Source organism: Erpetoichthys calabaricus, chromosome 10, assembly GCF_900747795.2.
Source record: "Erpetoichthys calabaricus chromosome 10, fErpCal1.3, whole genome shotgun sequence".
In the NCBI taxonomy this organism is placed as follows: Eukaryota; Metazoa; Chordata; class Cladistia; order Polypteriformes; family Polypteridae; genus Erpetoichthys; species Erpetoichthys calabaricus.
In genome coordinates, this window is record NC_041403.2 from 150,665,471 (window position 1) to 150,688,939 (window position 23,469).

The 23,469-nt window shown below is 41.1% G+C and overlaps 2 protein-coding genes across 4 annotated transcripts in view; both read left to right on the forward strand.

The window, feature by feature from the left end:
* The window catches only part of rprd1b (regulation of nuclear pre-mRNA domain containing 1B), a 1,182,184-nt gene that overhangs the window by 719,843 nt on the left and 438,872 nt on the right, over positions 1-23,469 (forward strand). The window lies entirely within an intron of this gene.
* Positions 1-23,469, forward strand: part of LOC114658453 (disks large-associated protein 4-like) — an 894,521-nt gene that overhangs the window by 603,669 nt on the left and 267,383 nt on the right. For both annotated transcript variants that reach the window (XM_051932531.1, XM_028810525.2), the window contains exon 5: positions 710-759. The gene's annotated coding sequence lies outside the window, so the exon portion shown is untranslated. The remainder of the gene's footprint in view (positions 1-709; positions 760-23,469) is intronic.

Here is a 23,469-nt window from a genome sequence, read left to right on the forward strand (position 1 = left end):
AAAAAACGAAGGGGTGTGAATACTTTCTGAATCCACTGTATATGGGTAAAGGATGTGATACAGTAAATATACTGCCCATCATATTTGTGTGCAATATATATGTCTTGCACGTATATGCAAATCTTATCTCTTGTTGTTTAGAATTAAAATGAAGATGGAAAATGAACCAAGTAACGACCTCTTCATCAACTGACACTGTTGCAGCAGAATTTGCCCAAGGTGGCAGTCAGTCATCGGCGCATTTCCTTCTCATCCGTCTCTCGGGTGTGCAGCCTCTCATTATCCCTGCCTTCTTTTCATAATAATTTACAGTATCATCCCCATGTGTTGTCAGACATAAGTTACTGTATCTGCCATGTCGGTTCCATCCAGACATTTTCCTGTCACAGAGGAGATGAATTTGCTGTTAAGTTCTGTATTTAATATTTCAATATTTGTTGCTTTTCTCCAGTTTTTCTGCTCCCGTCTAGAAATAATTTTTCATAACGTAAAGAACCGTGAATTAGTAATAGTTCACCGGCTCCCAAATCATAAATAGGACCACCCGGCACTACTACATCAAACTGAACTCCTCGGTCCATATGAAATTAATTAAATGTGAAATCCCACGTCACCGGCGCTTGTGGAATTTTTGCAGGTCTCTTCAGACTATAAAAAGCACACTGTGCTATTGTTTTAATAATTTGCACTTCTTCTTTGTGTTTTCCAGGAATAAGAGCATCTCCTCTGCTCCTTGCACCATCAACATGTGCAGCCAATGTAAGTCATTCTCTCTACAGAATTCATTAAAGCCATGAGATAATGAAAGCTGGTCGTAGTCATGAAAAGAAGGAGAATGAGCCGATGATTCTGGTGTAGTGCCTTGAGAGAGAAGGATCTGGTTCTCCTGAAAATGTGTAATCGAAAGTGCGAGTGCTGTCTTATTTCTTAAAAGAAAAACAAGCGACACAGGTGGTGGGTCATGTCATGGAGTTTAATTTGAAACCCGATATCCCGTTGTTTTCCAAGTTGCGTAGGTGGTAGGATTCCTTAATCAAAGTTGGGTGAGCCATTTTGGGAGAGCAATGGGTTTCTCAATTTGTTACGTGACTGTGCTGGCTGTAGAACTGAGGGGATCCCTTCTGGTGACTTACTTTCATAAGTGGAAACCCTAATTACCAGTAGCCTATGCCCAAACGTAAGGTGGCATTGCTGATTCCTTCTAGTCAAGTCAAACTTTGGGTGGTCTGGGTGAAGATGAACCCTACATTTACAAACTAGAAGTGTTTGTAGAGCATCACTTTATAGATGCATGTGAACTCACAATTCTCGTCATTATTGATACCTGCCATTGGACATTTACAGCATACAGTCCAAGAGCTTACAACTGTCAATGTTATCTGAGTTCTGAAGGGTGTCAGAGACTCCATTTCCCTTTCTCATTCCAAACCAGACTGGCAATTATTTAAATGATTTTGCTCGCTAGGTTTGCCTTTGTAAGCTTAATGCTCCCTCTTTCTTCCCCACTGACGCTCTGTCTTGGACACTGGATATAGTTTAGGTGGATTACATTTACACCCTCATCTTCCATGTCTGAATGGTGTCCAGATAGAGATCTGATGTCACTTTTCCCCATGCAAAATTCCAATCAGCTTTCGCTTACTGTATATGGCTACTATAAGTAGATAGAAAATGTATTTATACTTACTGTATGTCTGTAAAATGTGATTGCCAGCAGTTTCTGACCACCTCCAAATGTGGTCTTGAGTGGGTCAGATGAAGTGCATTTTACCTGGCTCTTACAAAACACCTGTTAATACCCAGGCTAAAGGGGGCCACAAAGACACTCCCGTTCTGTTCCATTCCCCCACTTCAATTTGTAAACCGAGCTACTACTGGATTGGACTGCTTTCAGAAGAAGATGAGCATCACACTGTATATGAGGGTTTGAGGGTATAATCATATATGGGAAGACCTCCAGGCAGGGCGGGCACCACCATTAAGGCAATTTAGGCATTTGCCTGGGGTACAGATCAAAACCCAGCTGCGCATGTTGTAACGGCCGACCCCTTACCCAGCTGACAGCTACACCTCCAATACCTGTGGCCTGGATAATTTACTGAGGATGAATCTAACTATGAAGCCGTACCTCTAACAAATTACACTTTTCCCCACAATCGACAGTGTAAATATAAACACACAAAAGCAGGTATGTAAAATTATACTGATCAAATGCATTAAATGAAACAAGACAAATGCAAAAATAGAAAGATAAACATATATAAATATAAATATCCCTCCACCACATCAACAACGAGACACCACCATATATAAATACAACAAAACCCTCCCTTGCCCCTGTAACATATAACAAACAACACGAATAACAAAAAATGAATGATATACTGAATGATCGTGAACTTGAGTCCAGTTATAAAAACTGTCCTGAATACGATTGACTGAACTAGCAATAAATGAGTCGTTTCATTTTCCTGAAACAAAATGGAGCAGCCTCACCGTGAATCCTCAGCGCGTGGTGGATGATGAAGTCCGACCCCGGGGTCTCTCTTGATGAGGGTATTGAAGTAAGTCCGGCGGATTGATAAACAAACTGGATGAAAATGCGTGATATGGAATATAGCAGGTACAGATGGCTCGTGGTCGTGAAAATGAAAAGTCTCCTTCTCCTTCCTTTCTCTTCTCTCAGCTATTCCCTCCTGATTACTTAAATAGTCCTGTGACGGCTGTAATTGATTAATAGTGAACAGGTGCTTTCCAGGTTTGAGGTTGCAGTCTCCTTCCATCATCCATCCCCCTTTACGGGGACGGCATTCACTGATACACACAGACAGCAAACGGGACAATGGAACAAGGCGCATTCAGTACTGACATTTGACAATACTAACTATGTAGCCCCACTACAATGTTAGCTACTGAACAGTCGGTTAACATACTAATAAGCTTGGAATAGGGTGCAAAATAACCAGGAACCAGCACCACCTCTAAGGGGGTACCACAGGGCCCCCAAACCCCAGACACAACCACACCAAGAAAGTTCCAAGAGCAAATAATTCTTTTTTCATTCAGAAATACCTTTTCCAAAGTCCACACCAGAATCTGCAATCCACAATACCTCCTCTTGTTCCTCCAGGTGGGTTTCGCCGTCTTCTTCCCGATTATGACTCACCTGGATGAAGTCAAACGGCTTCATTTATGCTGGACCCAGGAGTTCTTCCGATACCATAGCACTGAATGGCAGAAGCCCCACAAAGTACGGAGTTCTTCTCACTGCAGCACCCTCTTGGTGGCACCCAAGGATCCTGACAGGTTTGTCCCTTAGGACTACGAATCCCATGGGATCCTGCAGGTGTCCATAGTGGGTCCACACTGCCATCTATTGTACTGGGGAAGGAACTGCTCTTTACAAATAATCTCCCTATTCCATTTATTACTCTTTTACCAAGACTGCGATAATAATCAAGTACCATCCCGGCTCGATCAGGCCTCCTCTCATGTTATCTTACCGTTAAGGCTTCCCGGCCGAAGCAAGAATTCATCTCCCATCCCAGTCAGGATGCCAGTCCATCCACCATGGCACTTAATAATAATGATAATAATACATTTTATTTATATAGCACCTTTCCCATCCTTACAATGGTAATAGATATGCCAAGAAAATAAAAGCATTAGGGTGACAGGATGTTTCACCCAGATATACATTAGTCCAATATAGCACTTCGAGACAAGACAAAAATGAAGATTTGGAGCAACTCTGTAGTGAAACTCCATTTAAATGAAAGAAAAGCAAGAATTAGTAGCACAGTCCAAACTCAAAGGATTGAATGGCCTCAGTCACTCGCCACGTGATATTAGGTACGTGTAGTGGGCAGAATAGGAACTCTGTCTGCTGTGTCTCTGGTCCAAGAGTGATCAACCTCTTCTGGTGGTCAGGCAAGTTTTATAGTGTAGGATAAGGGAAGGGCATTGACCTCAGTTGGCTTCCTAGCATTCTTCACACCTGTGGAGGAAAGGGGAAAAGGCATTGGCAAGTGCACCATCTGTTGGCATGGAGTGGTACTGCTGAATGTGTCCCCTAAGTGTTTGTATCTGACACCATGTACTATCATTTTATTTTTCTTATTATCTGAGACTGAATAGCAACTCATCTGGAGAAAGACTCGGCATTGTCACTCGTTGATAACTGGCTGACGCTATTTCTCTGGATGCTGTCTCCAGGGGGAGGCTGCTGTAACTGGTTTGGTTCAAGCTTATTCAGGTTGGTTAATGTGGTGCTTCTCTTGGCCAATTGGAATGAGGATGTGCATGCATGTGACGGGGCCCTGGTGTTCAGTCCAGCGTCACATGATATGCCATGCAGGAAACTTTTGGAAAGGCTTGAGGGGAGCCAGTGAGTAAATGGAGCTGCTAGGAGCCAGTGAGCGGTGCTTAGTGATCAGGGCTGACGTTTTAGTTAGAGCTCTGTAAGGAATGTTTTTTTTATGTTTTGAAAGATTCTCCTTTTTTACACTTTTCATTGCAGGTGTTTGTAATCTTGAATTTGCGTAGCTGATTTTTTTTTTATTATGTTCATTTTTAAAGGACAAGGTGTCACCATTATAATAGCACAAATTTATTATTTCACTTCTTTATGGACTGGAGTACTTGAAACTGTTTTGAATGGTTTATTGTACCACAAATGCACAGATTTTTGTATTACCACCTCTTTTGTCTGCCTGCCTTATTGTCCTGCTGGTTCTTGATCTCTAAGCTCTTACGTCCTGAATTACCTTCACTGGTGGACCTTGGGGTGTGACAGTCAGGAAAAAAAAAAAGAACAAAAATGGCTTGGGACCCTGAAGTTGTTATTTTATCTCAGCCAGGGTGTTTCCCCTGGCTGGGGTTTCAAGTTCTTGCTTTATGTCTGTTCTGTTCATTCTGTTATTAACGTAGTTATGTGCGTCATTATTTACTTTTGATTTTGTCCGTCTATATAGGCTGCCTTTGTTATGTTCTGTGTGGTTTGTGGGTGGTCCCCCAAGAGGCAGGCTCATAGGAACTGCACACTTCCCTATAACTCTGGAGAGTCAACCACAGTCCCAGGTGGTCCATTTGGAATGTGCTAGGGCAGTGGTTCCTACACTCAGTCCTGGGGACCCCCTGGGGCTGCACGTTTTTTTCCTCCAACCAACCTCTGCTTTTCATTGGACTCCTAGTCTAATTATGTGAGTCATTATTTGTCAATTAGGGGTGGAACAGTGGTGCAGTGGGTAGCACTGCTGCCTCGCAGTTAGGAGACCCAAGTTCATTTCCTGGGTCCTCCCTGTGTGGAGTTTACATGTTCTCCCCGTGTCTGCATCAGTTTCCTCCCACAGTCCAAAGATATGCAGGTTAAGTGCATTGGTGATCCTAAATTGTCCCTAGTGTGTGCTTGGGGTGTGTGTGTGTATGCCCTGCGGTGGACTGGCGCCCTCCCCGGGATTTGTTCGCTGCCTTACACCTTGTGCTGGCTGGGATTGGCTCCAGCAGACCCCCGTGACCCTATAGTTAGGATATAGCGGGGTGGATGGATTATTTGCCAGTTTCTGTGTTTTGGAATCGATGTAGAAATTGCAAAACTAAGTTTGGTAGATTTTTATTAAAATGTACTAAGTAGGGCGGCACGGTGGCACAGTGGTAGTGCCGCTGCCTCGCAGTAAGGAGACCTGGGTTCACTTCCTGGGTCCTCCCTGTATGGAGATTGCATGTTCTCCCCATGTCTGCGTGGGTTTCCTCCCACAGTCCAAAGACATGCAGGTTAGGTGCATTGGCGATCCTAAATTGTGCTTAGTGTGTGTGTGCCCTGCGGTGGGCTGGCGCCCAAACCTAGGGTTTGTTTCCTGCCTTGCACCCTGTGTTGGTGGGTATTGGCTCCAGCAGACCCCCGTGACCCTGTGTTAGGATATAGTGAGTTGCATAATGGATGGATGGATGTACTAAGTTATTTATGTGGGAAATGTGTAATTAATTTTTTTGAAGTTGTTCATTTTCATTCTGCTTTTCTAGGTTTTCTGGTTATTTAATTGATTATTTACTAATTAGTGGGTCTGACTCTGAAGAAGTTGCAGCTTCCATCATCCTGGGTGTCTGCTCTGCTTGTTGTTAATTGTCACTATTAGGGTTAAATGAAGGGAACAAACTACACAATTAAAGGGAAAAATAATAGGAAAATAGTAAAAGAGAGTTAAGCATTTACAGCTTTAGAAAAAAACAGAAATATTTTTAAATGTCTTATAAATGTAAAAAACACACTGTTGTGCTTTTCTGAAGAAAGAGACGAGACAAAAAAAGACCAATTATATGAGATCAATTATTATTGATTATTATCACTGATTATAAATCTGGTTGTGTTGGCCTGTAGCTACAGGGGGTCTGAGTTTGGGCACCACTGTGCTAGGAGGTTTGGTGAGTGTGTTTTGTGTTTCTTCTGTGCTTATTTTGATTCATTGGGCTTTTGTCCATTGAATTGTGTACTGCAACTTGTCTACCTTGGATTGCCCCTGTTGGCAAACTCTTTTTCTCCTTGTGTGCTCAACAGTGCTTCATGTATTTACCGAGAATTTTTGTGATAATAAATCTATTCATTTCTAAAAATCGGGAGTGGTCTCCCCTAGACTTTCTCGTATACTCAGATATGGAGATGGATATTTGAGGAGTAAACCACAAGACAATGATTATATTTTTATATTATGTACATTAAAGAACCATCAACAACAAATCAAATCAAATTAATAATATATTGAACAATTATTCTAAAAGTAAAGTTGAATAAATTGGATTCTGCAGCTGCATGAATAATAGGTAAAGGACCACTTCCGGTTAGCGGAAATAGCCCAAAAATTGATAGAAATCTACATTTTGTACCATAAATCCTTGTATGAAAAATTTGGTTGACCTGAGTGAAAAGCGTACTCAAAGTTATCGTGTTTACATACACACACCCAGACAGAAACACAGACATAATTCCAAAAATGGTATTTTCAGACTCAGGGAGGTCTAAAACATCGAGACTCATCAAAATCTCGAAATGGAATTTTTGGAGCATTCTAATACTTTCCTTACACTTCATATACGAGAAAGTCAGGGAGGTCTAAAAACATCGAGATTCATCAAAATCTCGACATCGAATCTTTAGACAGTTACAAAACTCTCCCTATACTTCGCATACGAGAAAGTAAAAAAAAAAATAGTTTGTGTTCAGGTAAAGTTCCATTTCCGGTTGATGGATTTGGCCCAAAAGTTAATACAGATCTACAATTTTTTTGTAACGACCACATGCCAAATTTAATCCACCTATCTTGTTACGTTGTTGAGTTATCGAGTTTACACACACACACAGACATAATCCAAAAAAAAAGTATTTTCGGACTCATCAGAATCTCGAGGTCAGATTTTTTCATGATTACTTCGTATACGAGAAAATTAAAATTCCACCTGGCCCTTTTTGTATCTAACTAGGATTTTCGATGGGATTTCCCTGTCTAGTGTGACTATGAGCTAATCACCTCAACTGCCTTTGCTCCATTTGGAAAAAAAAACTAAAGAAATGTATTCAACTGTACGTCAGGTGTTGTAAGTCGTCTCGGGTAAAGGCATCAGCCAAATGAGTAAAATGTAACGTGTAATAATCTGGTGACAGAATAACTACTTTTAAGATACTGTAGTTCCCTCACTTGTGCTATTTGGGCAGAAGGATAAAGGAAATGCAGCTCTTGTGACTCAGATCTATCTGTCTTGTATGACAAGTGAGCTTTAAGTGTTGGGCCTTCACTCGTTTATCATCTTCAGTGTTGTTATATGGGAATTGAGGCTCTGATTTAACTATGATACAGAGAGCCATAATACTTCACAACTGTGCAAATGTGTACATTCATTATAGCAAGAAGTTAAAGAGAATAATTTAGGGGCTGGAATGTATCATGAGCAGGCAAGCGTCTCCTCTTGAAACCAAAGGGAAATGCTAGTTAAACCAACAAAATTCATAAAGCTAAAGCAAACATTTCTACCGACTTTATGACCCACTAGGCCCACGTGCAGAATGACTGCCTTTTCACAGCACAATGGACTCATTTTTTTAAGTGAACCTGAATGAGACTTGAGAGTTAGGTTTGTACTAAAGTTTACCTGTGGGATACGCAGCAGTGGCATATCTCATATTGTGGTGTTTCTGATTAAACAATTTTTAAATTACATTGAGTGACTTGCCTTACATCCCCACCGGGTTCTTAGTTATTTCAATCTGGGACTCTGTGAGTGCATTTTTTCTCTTTTTTTGCTTTTTTTCCTGTTTGTTGGGGGGCTTTTATTTTGTCTCTTTTCCTTATACTGTACTGTTTATTGTCATGTTCAAAGTCAACTAAGAAGCAAGGCCTCTTGTTAAATTTGTATTACAGAGTGGCAGAGATCAATGAAGCTTTTCAGTAGAATTGTCAAGGCTGATAGATAGATAGATAGATAGATAGATAGATAGATAGATAGATAGATAGATAGATAGATAGATAGATAGATAGATAGATAGATAGATAGATAGATAGATAGATAGATAGATAGATAGATAGATAGATAGATAGATAGATATGAAAGGCACTATATAATAGATAGATAGATACTTTATTAATCCCAATAGGGAAATTCACATACTCCAGCAGCAGCATACTGATAAAAAACAATATTAAATTAAAGAGTGATAAAAATGCAGGTATAACAGACAATAACTTGTATAATAGTGAAAGTCAGTAAACAGCGTGCTCTTTGGGTAACCTTGGAGGTTTCAGAATATGGGAAGTCCATATTTAAGGTTCATTCTGCGCTGAAGCTTACATGTGATATCTTACCACAGTGCTGTTTTGTTCTGTTTATTTCTTTTTGTACAGTTGCTAGCCATGTTCTTATGCAGGACATTCAGAGTTAGCAACCCGTGACGTCACTAAATTGAGAGTATAAAGGTCAGGGTCGTGCGACTCCTGGTTATCTTCGATTGTGGATAGAGGCCTAAAACGTTGCGAGTGCTTGTATTTGTTCGGCAGTCTTCTTTGTCGTACCCTACTGTTTGGTTTGAGATTTGGATTTTCTCACGGTTTTGACCATAGCTCATTTTATAAAATGTGTTTCATCTCCTGGACACGCTATGCTGATGATGAAGACGACAATTCAGCTCCAAAAAATTGGTTGCACAAGCATGACAAACTATTCGGTCTAATGGGCATATTAAAGTTTTGCAGATATTATAACAAGTGTATTCTGGGAGATTTTGTTGAAAAATAACATTTGTTTGGAATTACTGGAGTACAATATGTTTGGCCACCCTCTAAATTATGTTGTTGGTTATGTTTCTGCAATATGTTTTTTTCGTTTTGTAAGGGCCATTTGTTAGCTAGTTATGTTCTATTAAATTGATGGATGTATTTTCTTAGTTATGTCAAAATGGTTGACTATGTATTAGTGCAGAGTCAATAGAAGGTTCTGTTATAACCCCCACAAGGTAAATTGAAACGGAATATTCTAATTATTGACTGCAGATTAGTCCCAGTTTATGATTGCAATTGGTAAGGCATGAAGGGCAAACAGTTTTCAAATCGTATCCCAAAATGCATTGAATGGACCATATTGAATGTGCTGTTCATATTGAATGTACTGAATGTATTAAGTAAAGCCTATGTAACTTATAATAAATTAATTAATAAAGCATCTATCTATCTATCTATCTATCTATCTATCTATCTATCTATCTATCTATCTATCTATCTATCTATCTATCTATCTATCTATCTATCTATCTTTACCATAGAGAAATAACACAACCTTTAAGTATAGAAAGTAGTTTATCAAGTTTGTAGAAGAAACATTTTTGCCTTTCATCCTTTTGTCTCTATTTTTGAGTGAACTGTTTTGCTTTGAGTTTTCACTAAAACTTTTTAAAAAACGAACCTCATTAGACTGAGAACTTTCTTTTGTTATGTGTTTGACTCATGCTGGACACTACCTTGCCATCTGAGTAGCTGCTGGCGATAGACGCAGCTCCACATTTGTTTTTTGATGTTATATTTTGTGTTTGTCTCATTCATTTTATATCATCATTTAAGACGTGAAAAAAATAACAACCGTCATTGGAAACACATATATACATGACAGCACCTTGCATGATTCTATCCTATGCTGAGGAAATGGCACAGAGCACTGCACATTGGTGAGACAATAGTCTCACTAAAGCCGGATGTATAATATACACGTCAGGAGACAACCAGGAGTGATTTTTGCTTAAAATTGGGTGGGTCTCACTGAGTGCCACATTTATAAACCAATCCAACGCATCATGCAGGCGGCACTCAAAATAGGGCCCATGGGTTTGAACTGCAAAGAGCTGTGGAGATCGTGTGAAGTCAGTCTGACAGATAGCAGTCTTCTCATTACGATTAACTGTTGTAACCACAAGAGGGGCACCAGTGAGCCCCATACCTCAGACACTCTTCCAACTCAAATAAAGGGTTTTATTGAGCCCCAATGCCTTCAAAATCACACCAAACACAATCCTCCTTCCTCTTCCAAGAGTGTAGCCCACTGCCTCCCAACTCTGACTCCATTCAATGGAGGCAGCGGGCTCTCTTTTAAACTTGACCTGTAGTACTAGGATGTTGTACCATGTTAGCCATTATGGATGTAGTGTAGTGGCACCTTTTATTGGCTAACTAATAAGATTACTCAGGCCTCTTCTTCAGACAAGATGTAATGACTTGGGAATTGCTTCTGGTCTCTTGTCCCAGTCATCTGGAGCACTTCTGAGTCCTTCCTTGGCAGTGCCCCCTGGCAGTTCCCAAAAACCTCTAGAGGGTTGCGTTAAAGAACTCCATTTCCCAGGCAACCCTACGGGTGTCCTAATTGGGTTTAGCCCCGAGGCACACTGCCACCTGCCATGTGGAGGAATGACCTGCTCCTGGTAAGCCCATCCTTTCATTACGGCCTCCTGGCTGGTTTTGAAACCATGCATTATTCTGACCAGGATGTCTATCCTTCCTACTGGGCACCCACACTGTTTACAGGTGAAAGAAAACATATTAGACATATGGATGTGTGTCGCGTGTGCAGAGAACACATTGCACGCTTTAAACATAAACATAACTTGATACAAAGGAAAAACCTTTGGTTTCACCCATGGACAAGTGGTAAACATGAACAATGTGTTGTCATAGGTGCTGTGTGTGCTCCCTGTCGTTCAGTGTTACAATGATAGTGTAGGAGTCAATGTAAGGTTGAAAGAACTGGCAGCTAATTTATGAAAATATGAACTGCAAAATATGCATTGTAGATGCCACATGGGCTGGACGGGCATCCCAGCTAGAAGAGGGGATGGTTCCTTATCTGAACAGGAGACTCATAATAGGCAGATAGGCATCCCGGCCGCGGAGGAGAAAGGGATCAGACCCGGAAGGAAGGACTGGAAGCAATGAATGGACAGCCAACTGAAAAGGGAAGATGTCTATTTGGGGGCTTGTTTCTCCCTCAGCCACTGGTTATCAGTGCCCAGTGGGAAGCCAGCAGGGCATGCTGGGAAATGTAGTCCAGCAGAGCAGCCCTGCTGGGGTCACTGGGTGCCATGAGAGGACGCTGCAGGGAGACAAGCTCCCTGTTATAATCCATGTGACCCGGAAGTGCTTCCATCGGGCAATCGCCTTGGCACCGGAAGTACTCCCGGGTCCTCAATAACAGGGATCAAACTCCCTTATCCAGGCCAGTCGTAGCTGGGAGGGCGTTTAGCAACACTGGACTGCATGAGGGCAGTGCGGTGCTGAGAGGAATTGTGAGGAGAATTGAATTGGTGAGAGAAAGGAAACCTGTGATTTTGCGACTTTGTGGAGGTGAATTTAATAAAATCATCCATTATTTGAATCTGGGACTTTTTGTGATTGTGTTTTGGCGTTGGGGGCTAGCTGACGCCCCTGGTTCCATCATAGCTTTTGAATTAAATGGTGTGTCACACGTCATCAAAAGGACTGTCGTTAAGAGAGCAGATAACGATGAGCCACAGGACATGCAGGTTTCAGTACTCAAAACACCTGAATCAACAAATCTGCCTAACAACACCAGTGAAGCACAGACGAGGCTGCACAGCATCTACCTCCTGACTTTATGTCTAAATGAGTAACTAAAGTAAGTTAACATCACTGATGAATTAGAAATGCAAACATGCCGTGCCAGAATATAGCCGTGCCATTTTATCATGTAGTATACTCATAGACCACAATCTAAATTCTATTTGGTGTTATTATGGCATATAGTGGCGCAATATTCAAAATGTCTGAAAGATATATTAGCAGACAGAGGAACTTCTGAAACATGTGGAGTCCAGTGGTCTACGTGTGTGTCTAGCTGTCTGTCTCCTCTGTCACAGCACTGATTATAACGTACAAATTAGTTATTAAGATTCAGTTACCTTGTGCTACTGAGCTCCTAAATTGATAACAGAAATTTTAACAAACCTGACTATGGACGGTCCTACAATTGAGCAAACTCCAAACTGTGAGGTGGAAGGAATTGCCAGCAGAGCTTCAAGACAGGACTGAGTCACAGTAGAAGGCTACAAAAAAAATTCCAGCATCATCAAAGGTTCTCAAGAGCACAGCGGCCTCCAAAATTCTTAAATGGAAGACATATGCAGCAAACGCGACTCTTTATAGAGCTGCCCATCAGGCCAAACTGAGTACGTTTGGGAGGAGGACCATGGTAAGAGAGGTTGCCAAGAACCCAATGGTCACTGTAGTTGAGCTCCAGAGAACCTGTGTGGAGAAACTTCCAGAAGGACAACCACCACTGCAACACTCCACTTGTTTGAGCTTTATGGCCGAGTGGCCAGACGACACATGGAGGCCTGCTTGGATTTCACAAAAAAGGCATTATGATAAGAACAACACAGATACATCAAAAAAGGTTTGGGGCAGCCACCCATATATTATGCCCTGGCTGCAAAATGTTGATTTTTAGTTGAGTTGTGTTCAGGTTGAAGTCCAAAACGGAACTGATTTCAGTTTGACAAGGCCATGGCAGAAAGTGTTGTCATTGAGGCCAGAACCGGAAGTGATGTCCTTAGGGGGGACCAGAAGTGACGTCATCCATGGGCCCAGGACTGGAAGTGACATCATCAAAGCGCCGCCACCTAGTGGGATTTCCCGAGGATAGCGAGAGAGAGAGTGAGAGAGTTAGTGCAGTTCGCCACCCCCTGGTCTGGCGTGGTATTACTATTATTTAAGCCCTCTAACTGCTTCCAATGTGCACGTGTGTGACAGCTCCTAAAGTGACTTTTAGACTGTGAGAAGCAGGATCCTCAAGATTGGACTGTCTGGCCTCAATTCTAAAAATCACATCTGGAGGAAACCAAACACCTCACATCACCTGTGCAATGCCATTCCAGTGATGAAGCATGGTGGTGGCTGGATCAAGGCAAGGGATGGCTGAATAGAGCAAAGAACAGAGATATCTTAAATGAAAACCTGCTCCAGAGCACTCAGGAGCTCAGTCTGGACAACAGGACAATGACCCTAAGTGTAAAGCAAAAAAGAAGAGTGGCTTGGGATCAATGCTGTGAATGTCACTGAGGTGCCTCAGCCTCGAACTCAAACTTAGTTGAACGTCCCTAGAGAGAGACCTAAAAATAGCAGCCCACCAACGGTATAACATATCCAAGATGGCCGAGCATGAGAGGATCTGCAGAGAAGAATGGCAGAAAATCCCCAAATCCAGCTGTGTGCAGCTTGTTGCGTCAGATCTAAGAAGACACTAGACTGCCATTGCTGCCAAAGGGGCTTCAATGAAGCAGTGAGTGAAGAATCCAAAAACTTATGTCAATGGGATATTCCAGTTTTTTTATTTTTAATATATTTGCAAGTATTTGTTGAGTGTGGCTTGATGAGAGAAAAGAAATTAATTTAAATAATTTTAGCAGAAAGCTGCAATGTCACTAAATGTGAAAAGAATGAAGGGGTCTGAATACTTTCTAAAGGTACTTGGTTCCTCTGCCTACATGGCATAATGCCCCCACGCCAGTCATGCAACCATTCCACCCCTGCGTGGCCCATGGACTGCTGTACAGCGAAGACAGGTGAGAAATGCAAACACACAAATGGATGGTACCGCCAGGTTCAAGGGGCTATCAAGGCTTTTCCTTTTAAAGAGTCATTATATTATGACAAGACGTTAAGCTTTATGGTAGGTTTTATCAGTTATTTTAAGTGTATATGATATGTACATGAAAAGTGTTTAAATGATATGGAAATTTATTCCATCTTTCTGGAGCATTTCATAGGTCTCGCAGTGCAGAAAATAACTTGTGGTTATGCACAGCAAGTACCTCTGAGATCCTGGCTAGAAAACAAAGCACTCCGGATCCGTTACCCACAGGCTCTGTCACAGATGCCAATCAGAATCAGTCCGTATCTGCCAGCTTCATTTCTTTTTTGCCACACGTTTCTCTGTAGCTCTTTGTACATGTACGTAGGTTTATTTTAGTCTTCAGTAAATAAAGCCCCTCTTCAGAAATGTTTACAGGATATTTTAGAAACGTGGCTATTTTAATATTACGAATGCAGTGGGCCATCAAATGTAGATTGATGCCCTTATGGACAGGTTTGTAGCAGCTGCAGCAGTAACTTTTAAATCAACACTCGAATATACTGGAAATACACTGTGAGTGCCACACTAGATTGACGGGCATCCCAGCCAGGAGAGGGGATGGTTCCTTACTCACACAGGAGGCTCCAATAGGACAGACAGGCATCCTGACCAAGGAAGAGAAAGGTGCCATACCTGAATGAGACTCCTCAGGTGAATAATAATACCAAAGGATGGGAAGCCCAAGGCAGATGGACAGGTGTCACGACCGGACATGCCATTGACCTGGAAAGGTGTAGTCGAGATAAAAATAATCCATTAGTGTTAACATAATCTTGACTTACCCTGTATAGATATATATATATATACACAGCATATTATTGTTGATGTGCATATATATATATATATATATATATATATATATATATATATATATATATATATAGAGTCATATGAAAAAGTTTGGGAACCCCTCTCAGCCTGCATAATAATTGACTCTCCTTTCAACAAAAAAGATAACAGTGGTATGATTTTCATTTCCTAGGAACATCTGACTACTGGGGTGTTTTCTGAACAAAGATTTTTAGTGACGCAGTATTTAGTTGTATGAAATTAAATCAAATGTGAAAACTGGCTGTGCAAAAATTTGGGTCTCCTTGTAATTTTGCTGACGTGAATGCCTGTCACTGCTCAATGCTGATTACTTGTAACACCAAATTGGTTGGATGAGCTTGTTAAGCCTTGAACTTCATAGACGAGTTGTCCAACCATGAGATATAAAGGTATTTAAGGTGGTCAATCGCAAGTTGTGCTTCTCTTTGACTCTCCTCTGAAGAGTGACAGCATGGGATCCTCAAAGCAACTCTCCAAAGATCTGAAAACAAAGATTGTTCAGTCTCCTGGTTTTGGGGAAGTGCTACAAAAAGCTCTCTCAGAGGTTTAAACTGTCAGTTCCAACTGTAAGGAATGGAATCAGGTAATGGAAGGCCACAGGCACAGTTGCTGTTAAACCCAGCAGGTCTGGCAGGCCAAGAAAAATACAGGAGCGGCATATGAGCAGGATTGTGAGAATGGTTACAGACAACACACAGATCACCTCCAAAGACCTGCAAAAACATCTTGCTGCAGATGGTGTATCTGTACATCATTCTACAATTTAGAGCAATTTGCACAAAGAACATCTGTATGGCAGGGTGATGAGAAAGAAGCCCTTTCTGCACTCAGGCCACAAACAGAGTCGCTTGTTGTATGCAAATGCTCATTTAGACAATCCAGATTCATGTTGGTATGAAGTGCTTTGGACTGATGAGACACAAATTGAGTTACTTGGTCAAAACAAAAAGCGCTTTGCATGGCGGAAGAAGAACATCGCATTCCAAGAAAAACACCTGCTACCTACTGTCAAATTTAGTGGAGGTCCCATCATGCTGAGGGGCTGTGTGGCTAGTTCAGGGACTGGGGCTCTTGTTAAAGTCGAGGGTCAGATGAATTCAACCCAATATCAACAAATTCTTCAGGATAATGTTCAAGCATCAGTCACAAAGTTGAAGTTACACAGGGGTTGGATATTCCAACAAGACATTGACCCAAAACACAGTTCGAAATCTACAAAGGCATTCATGCAGAGGGAGAAGTACAATGTTCTGGAATGGCCATCACAGTCCCCTGACTTGAATATCATTGAAAATCTATGGGATGATTTGAAGTAGGCTGTCCATGCTCAGCAGCCATCAAATTGAACTGAATTGGAGAGATTTTGTATAAAGAATGGTCAGAAATACCTCCATCCAGAATCCCGACACTCATCAAAGGCTATAGGAGGCGTCTAGAGGCTGTTAGATTTGCAAAAGGAGGCTCAACTAAGTATTGGTGTCATATCTCTGTTGGGGTGCCCATATTTATGCCCCTGTCTAATTTTGTTATGATGCATATTGCATATTTTCTGTTAATCCAATAAACTTAATGTCACTGTTGAAATACTACTGTTTCCATAAGGCATGTCAGATATTAAAAGGAAGTTGCTACTTTGAAAGCTCAGCCAATGATCAACAAAAATCCAAAGAATTAAGAGGGGCTCCCAAACATTTTCATATGACTGTATGTAAGAATGCTCTGATTGTAAACGTCGATATTATTTCTTCTATCTCTTCTTATTTCTCATGTCCTTTGTTTTCTGTTTAATGCTCATACATCCTGTTACAGTTGCAAACAAATTTCGCTCTCAGTTAATAATAAATCTAAGTAACCTAACCTAAAATTCATCTGCGGGGGGATTGACTGTCACTGTTTAATAACTTCACGTGTAATTTTATATCATTTCTTGGAGGCAAGACTTGACGGTGTAGAACAATAAAGAGGAAAAACAACTCAGTAAAAAGCTTTAAAGGCAAGCGGCGGCTCGAGTGATTAAAGTGGCTTGCCAGGCCCACCCTTGGTGTTTATGAGCTGTCAGTGACTTTTTAACGCAGCATTACAAAGCATAGCGTGGCTCGTCCTCCTCTCTGCCTCTTTCTTCTACACTTAGCTGGCAGGACACCACATACAATCCTGGAAGTGTGAAACCGATGCTGTGGCAGACACATACCCTACCCTGCCAAATACTTCAAAGCTGCGCATCAAGCCACTGTCCTTTCTCGTTGTAGTTCTGCTGCCAACCATTCTCATCAATTCTGCCCCTCTGCTCCTCTTGTTCATTCACAATAGCAGTGTAGGCAGAGAGCCAGGGAGCGATGCTGTGTCATTCTGTTGATGGAAACCCACAATAAAATATGATGTGCTCTCGCTAGCTAAGGGACAGTCAGGTTATTAAAGTAAGCAGTAATGCGTGTGCCTGGATGTATCAAACAAGACGTTCATTTCTTTAAGGGCTAGTGGTGATCATGAACTTAAGGAGATGTGTGTAAGGTTTTATTCATGCCATTACGCCTGAAAAAGAATTGCTCCTTTTCTGGCTCTGCCTGAGCATTATAAATCCATGATGTCATGCAGCCAAAGCAAAATGAAGATACACTCTATGGACAAAGTATTTGGACACACCTCATAATTATTGAGTTCAGGTGTTTCGATCGGACCCGATGGCCGCAGGTGTATAAAGTCAAGCACCTTGCCATGCTGTCTCCATCTTCCTATATAATAGGCTACTGTGGCTGTCTGTTTGACTGTCCAGGATTTTAAATCACCTGTAGTTCGCAAACCGTTTGACCTATTGACCTTAAATTTGGTACACATATACTACATGACGTCTACTATCCACTTTTGGGGTGATGACTGACCTCCAAGGTTATTCCTCTTTTCATTTTTATTTTATTTTATTGTAGAATCAACTCTCAGCAGTAGCCAGCAGGGCAGCCATGCGGTTCATGCGTACGGGCGCCATTCTCATTCCCTACCACCTTCGCCGTCACTTCCCCTACCTCTTCATATCTCAAATCATTCTTGAGGCAGATTGAAGACGTAAGTGCCAGCTTAAGTGAAAAATTAAGGAAAACATACTAAGTAATTGCAACACAAACACTGACTTAATCAGTTTTAACGTGAAAAGATGCCAACGGAAGAAGGGAAGAAGCGGGCCACTAGGATGGAGGAAAACAGCAAGCGCATCAGCCTCTGAGCAAACGAATGGTAAACGTACAGAGACAGAGGATGAGAACTAGGAATGCTCAGGTCAAGTGTATTCACTGCACGCAATTGTGCAGTGCGCCGTTACTGGTTTATAAATATTTGTGAAATAAAATGGGGTCATTCTGAAGAGCCGGTGACTTCAAGTGTGTTACTGTGATAAGCAGTGGCATAGCTAGGGGTGGGCAGAGGAGGCATCATTATTGGCCAAAAGCCTCAGTACAATTCGTGTGTAAGCAACAGGGTTCGGAAAAATATCACTCATGAAGGAAAAAAGTAAAATTCTCTGATTTTTATCCACAAATGCTTCCAAAATAATTTTCAGACTGTCCTGTGACGGCATCAGACACAGCAGTTGAAATTTATGAGGCAATAACAAAAATAAACATAAACATTACACTGATGATAATTTCTAGGAAGATAAACGACTAATTTATCATTTATAATTTCGTTTCGTTATCAATCCGAATGCGTTCTTGCTCTGTGCAGAAAACATCCCCACCTATCACTTGTACACTACACTGGTTCTGGTTTTTGCAGTGTAATTATACTGTATTAAACTAATAATTAGAACACGGCTTATACTATTTATTTTTTTTTGTATAGCCCAAAATCACACAATAAGTGCAGCAATGGGCTTTAACAGGCCCTGCCTCTTGACAGCCCCCCAGCCTCGACTCTATAAGAAGACAAGGAAAAACTCCCAAAAAAAAACCTTGTAGGGAAAAAATGAAAGAAACCTTGGGAAAGGCAGTTCAAAGAGAGACCCCTTTCCAGGTAGGTTGGGCGTGCAGTGGGTGTCAAAAGAAAGGGGGTCAATACAATACAATACAATACATAGAACAGAACAAATCCTCAAAACAGTATAGAAATAAAAATTTTAGAAGTATGGAGCAGAATTTAACAGTAGATGATATCCCATAATACGATTTGGATTTGTTTAGAGTCCTAGAGACCTCAGCCATCAAGCTGCCTCCCCCATTTGGCCAGTGCTGGGCCAGCCAATCCGATGAAAGCACCCCTCTTTCCCACGATTCCTGCGATCCTCCATCTGGGATGACTTTTCCTTAGGCAGGCAAAACAACTTGACAGGTGGGCCGTGGCACCAAGTGCCACATTTGAGTACCGAGAAGAGAAACAGAATAGGTGAGGGTTATTAATAAATTACAACTATCATATTATTTATGTTTTAATGCTAATGACTAACAACAGAGATGCAGTCTGTACAGTTAATCAGCAGCTCTAGTCAGGGTGTGCTAAACTGAAGTAGTGAGTCTTCAGCCGGGATTTAAAAGCTGAGACCGAAGGGGCATCTATTATAGTAGCAGGCAGACCATTCCACAGTTTAGGGGCACTGTAACTAAAAGTTCAACCTCCCACTGTTATTTTATTAATTCTTATCAGTGCGTTTATATGATATTCTTGTCTAGTTGATGCTTATAAATAATTATATGTGAAAAATTATTTTTTCTATATAATGATTAATTAATTATTCTATATATGAATAAATCTATGCAAAATGTATCTTAATTGTTCTCTATACGTCATTTTAATTTTCTATTTAAATAGGTTAACATATTCAGATATGTTGGAGGGTGGCAAATTGAAGCACTGCCCTGAGCGGCACGAACTCAAGCTACGCCACTGGTGATTTTTGCAGTAAGATGGTTTGTGAAATTTCATCCCTGCTGGATATTCCACTGTCAACTGTAAGGGGTATTACTGAAAGCGCAAGTATTTAGGAACAACAGCAACTCAGCCACAAAGTGGAAGACCACAGAGCGGGGTCAACGACTGCTAAGGTGCATGGTGCGTCGAAGTTGCCGACGCTCTTCTGATTCCATAGCTGGAAGAGTTCCAGATTTCCACTGGCATTAATGTAAGCAGAATATCTTAATGGAATGGGTTTCCATGGCCTAGCAGCTGCATGTAAGCCTCACATCTTATATGCAATGCCAAGCGTCAGATGGAGTGGAGTAAAGCAAACCGCCACTGTAGTGGAAGCAGTGGAAATGTGTTCTACGGAGTGATTAGTCGTGCTTCTCTGCTTGGCAGTCAGATGGGCAAGTTTGGGTTTGGTGGGAACCTTTACTGACTGACTACATTGTGCCAACGGTGAAGTTTGGTGGAGGAGGGAAAAATATTTTGGGGCTGTTTTTCAGGGTTTGGTCTTGGCCCCTTACTTCAAGTGAAGGACAATCTTAATTCTTCAGCATTCCAAGAGATTTTGGACAATGCTATACTTCCATTTTTGTGGAAACAGTTTGGGGAAGTCCCTTTTCTATTCTATTTTACATGCTGTGCCCCAGTGCGCAAAGCAAGGTCCATCAAGACGTGGTGGGATGAGTTTGGTGTGGAAGAACTTGAAAGGTCCACACAGAGCCTTGACGTCAACCCCACTGAGCACCTTTGGGATGAACTGGAACGGAGATTGTGAGCCAGGCCTTCTAATCCGACACCGGTGGCTGACCTCATAAATGTTCTACAAAAAGAATGGGCACAAATTACCACAGAAACACTCCAAAATCTTGTGGAAAGCCTTCCAAGAAGAGTGGAAGCTGTTATAGCTGCAATGGAGGGGGAACACCATATTATAGTCTATGTATTGAAATGTAATGTTATTAAAGAGCCTGGTTGGTGTAATACTCTGGCGTCCCAATACTTTCGTCCATACAGTGTATATGGACTGTATACATGGAAAGGTGTAAAGGCTGTTAGGTTATGTAAGGTTCATATGGAAGGGGCAGTTAGCTGGTATGAAGGGTAGGTAGGGGCTTGAATTGTAAATTTTGCACAAGAGTGACATCCTACCCCATGGCACAGATGGGAATTGCAAAGTTTAGCAAAAATAATCCAGATCTGCCACCTTAAAGGAGTCCACAAGACTATCCCTTAAGACTTAAGACGTGAAAAGAAGTTATAATGAGCACCAAAAAAGGGAACAAAAATTAAGGCCCATGCAGGCACACATTCAAGCAGAGGCTGGAGTTCATTCATTCACTTAATAAATCAATTATTAATCAAGCAATTTATTAAAAAAAAATCAATCAGTCATTCAAGCAATCAATCCATCACTTGAAAACTTCATTTATTCTATTAGTTAATTAATAAATCAGACCCCTTGATTCAATATATTTTTAGTCACTCGAGCAAGCAAGTAATCAAATACTGTAATAAATCACTTAATAACGCAACAAGAAATGAATTATTTATTGAGTCAAAAAATAAATTATTCAAGCAAGCAATTATTAAGTATGCATAAAATAACTTCTTTTTTAACTTTATATACTATAGAGTGTCATATATTCTATTTTGGAACAAATTACACTGGATACGAGCTCAAAAATGGTTTAGTTCTGACAACAAATGTACAGAAAGGAGTCCATAAGCCCAGGTTGGCACTTTCGTACACTTCATGCTGTTTATTTTTTCTTACCTCTGTACATCTGATGGCTGTCCCATCTGGCTTTTTCCTAGGCACATGTTTTATTTTTAGTGCCTTTCATGGTGAGTACCATCCCAAAGTGCTTGACAGACATACTGCATTCTTGATTTCATTCGTGTTTTCGTAATGTTAGGTGCCAGGCAGCACAAGTAGCCCCCTTAGAGTCAGATCTGAGTTTGCTGTCCATCAGACTTCTTCACTCAGCATGAAACATCATCTGACCACCCATCAGCTCATATTATCTTCAGTTCATTTCAGTTGCACTGCCATCTCTGTAGTGTTCAACTGTCTTTCTTTAATCATCGATGTCTACTGTCTACCCGATGCTCCACTTTATTTTAATCAGTTTACTGATAACTCTGCCAAAAGCAGCCATTGGTAAAACTACAGCAAATCCACAGACCTCTCCATCCTTAGAAATGAACTTTTATCAAAAACATCAGACTCCCGTCGTTTGTCACGCTCTTGCTTTTTTGTCTAAAGGCAAAACGGCCATAAATGCGCCTGAGAATTTGTATTTGAACACACATTGCCCATGCATTCAAATCAGCTCCTTCATGGAATACCTAAGGACTGGAAGTCATCATCTTAATGTAGCAAAGCTTTTAATTTCAAATTTAAAGACACCTTTTTCCTTCCTGCTCTACCCATTGAAATGATCAATCACATTTGATTTTGTTTGCCAGTGGTTTGACCTTTGCTGCCTCAGACAAACTGCCCGAGTTGTAAGTCTCCTACCCGTGCGTCCATTTCAGATTCATTTGGCTCTTTTCTCCCCTTGTGTTATCGAGTTTGTGCGGAATAACAGCAATTTTATTTCACAGAATATACAGTAATCCTTTCTTGGGAGTGGATATCGACACTCTTCTTTTTTTTTAAAGTATTGAGAGGTGCAGTCACATTGATGACCTCAAAGTCAATGGTGATGAAAGCCTGCTAGGTTAGAAGAAAACTCATTTAGCTCAGGATGATGGGAAATGGATGTTTTCACATCTCAGGAGAAATGTCTTGTGACAGGTGACGGCAGGAACTACTGAGCAGGTTGTTCATCCATTTTTGACATATTGGCTCATTTTACCAGTTACCAGGACTCGTGTTGACATGACACTGAAACTGGCACCTTGGCAATAGTTGGCAGGCCATCCCTTTAAGTTAGGCCTGGACAGGAGTTTATTATTTGCTACTGAAAAATTAAAAAAGGGTTACTATTTACGGCTACACAGATGACATCAGTGTTATATTAGAGACGAGATTTTTATCCCTGGCTTGTATTTATTTTCTGTTTTTTGGTTGTTTTTTTGTTCATTTTGAATTATTATTTCTCATGTTTGTATGTTATTTCGGTTCGATTGATCTATTGTTTGTTTTTTTGTGTTTTGTACTGAAATTCCCTTTACATTGAGGGTGGAGCCTGAGGAGGCGGGGCCACCCTGACATCACTGCTTCTGGGTCCTCCTTCTGGCTTTACAGTCAGCCAAGAAAGAGGAACCCAGCAGCGGAGCATTGAGTTTGGATGGGGGTCTTTTTGGTAAGTGTTGAGTTCCATTTGGAGTTGCTGGTTTTCGTATTTATTTTTGTTATTGTCTATGGTTTTTCTTATGGATTGTGTGCAATTTGGATTTGCTCACCTTAGGATTGCCTTTCAGGCAAATCCTTTTAACTCTGTTGAGAATTTAGTTGTATTTTTTCCTATTTTGTTACGCATTAGCATTAGATGAATGCTAATGCATTAGCAGTAGACCTGAACGTCACTCTGTGGGCTGTGAAAACAGGGCTAAAGCATTAGTTCCGAG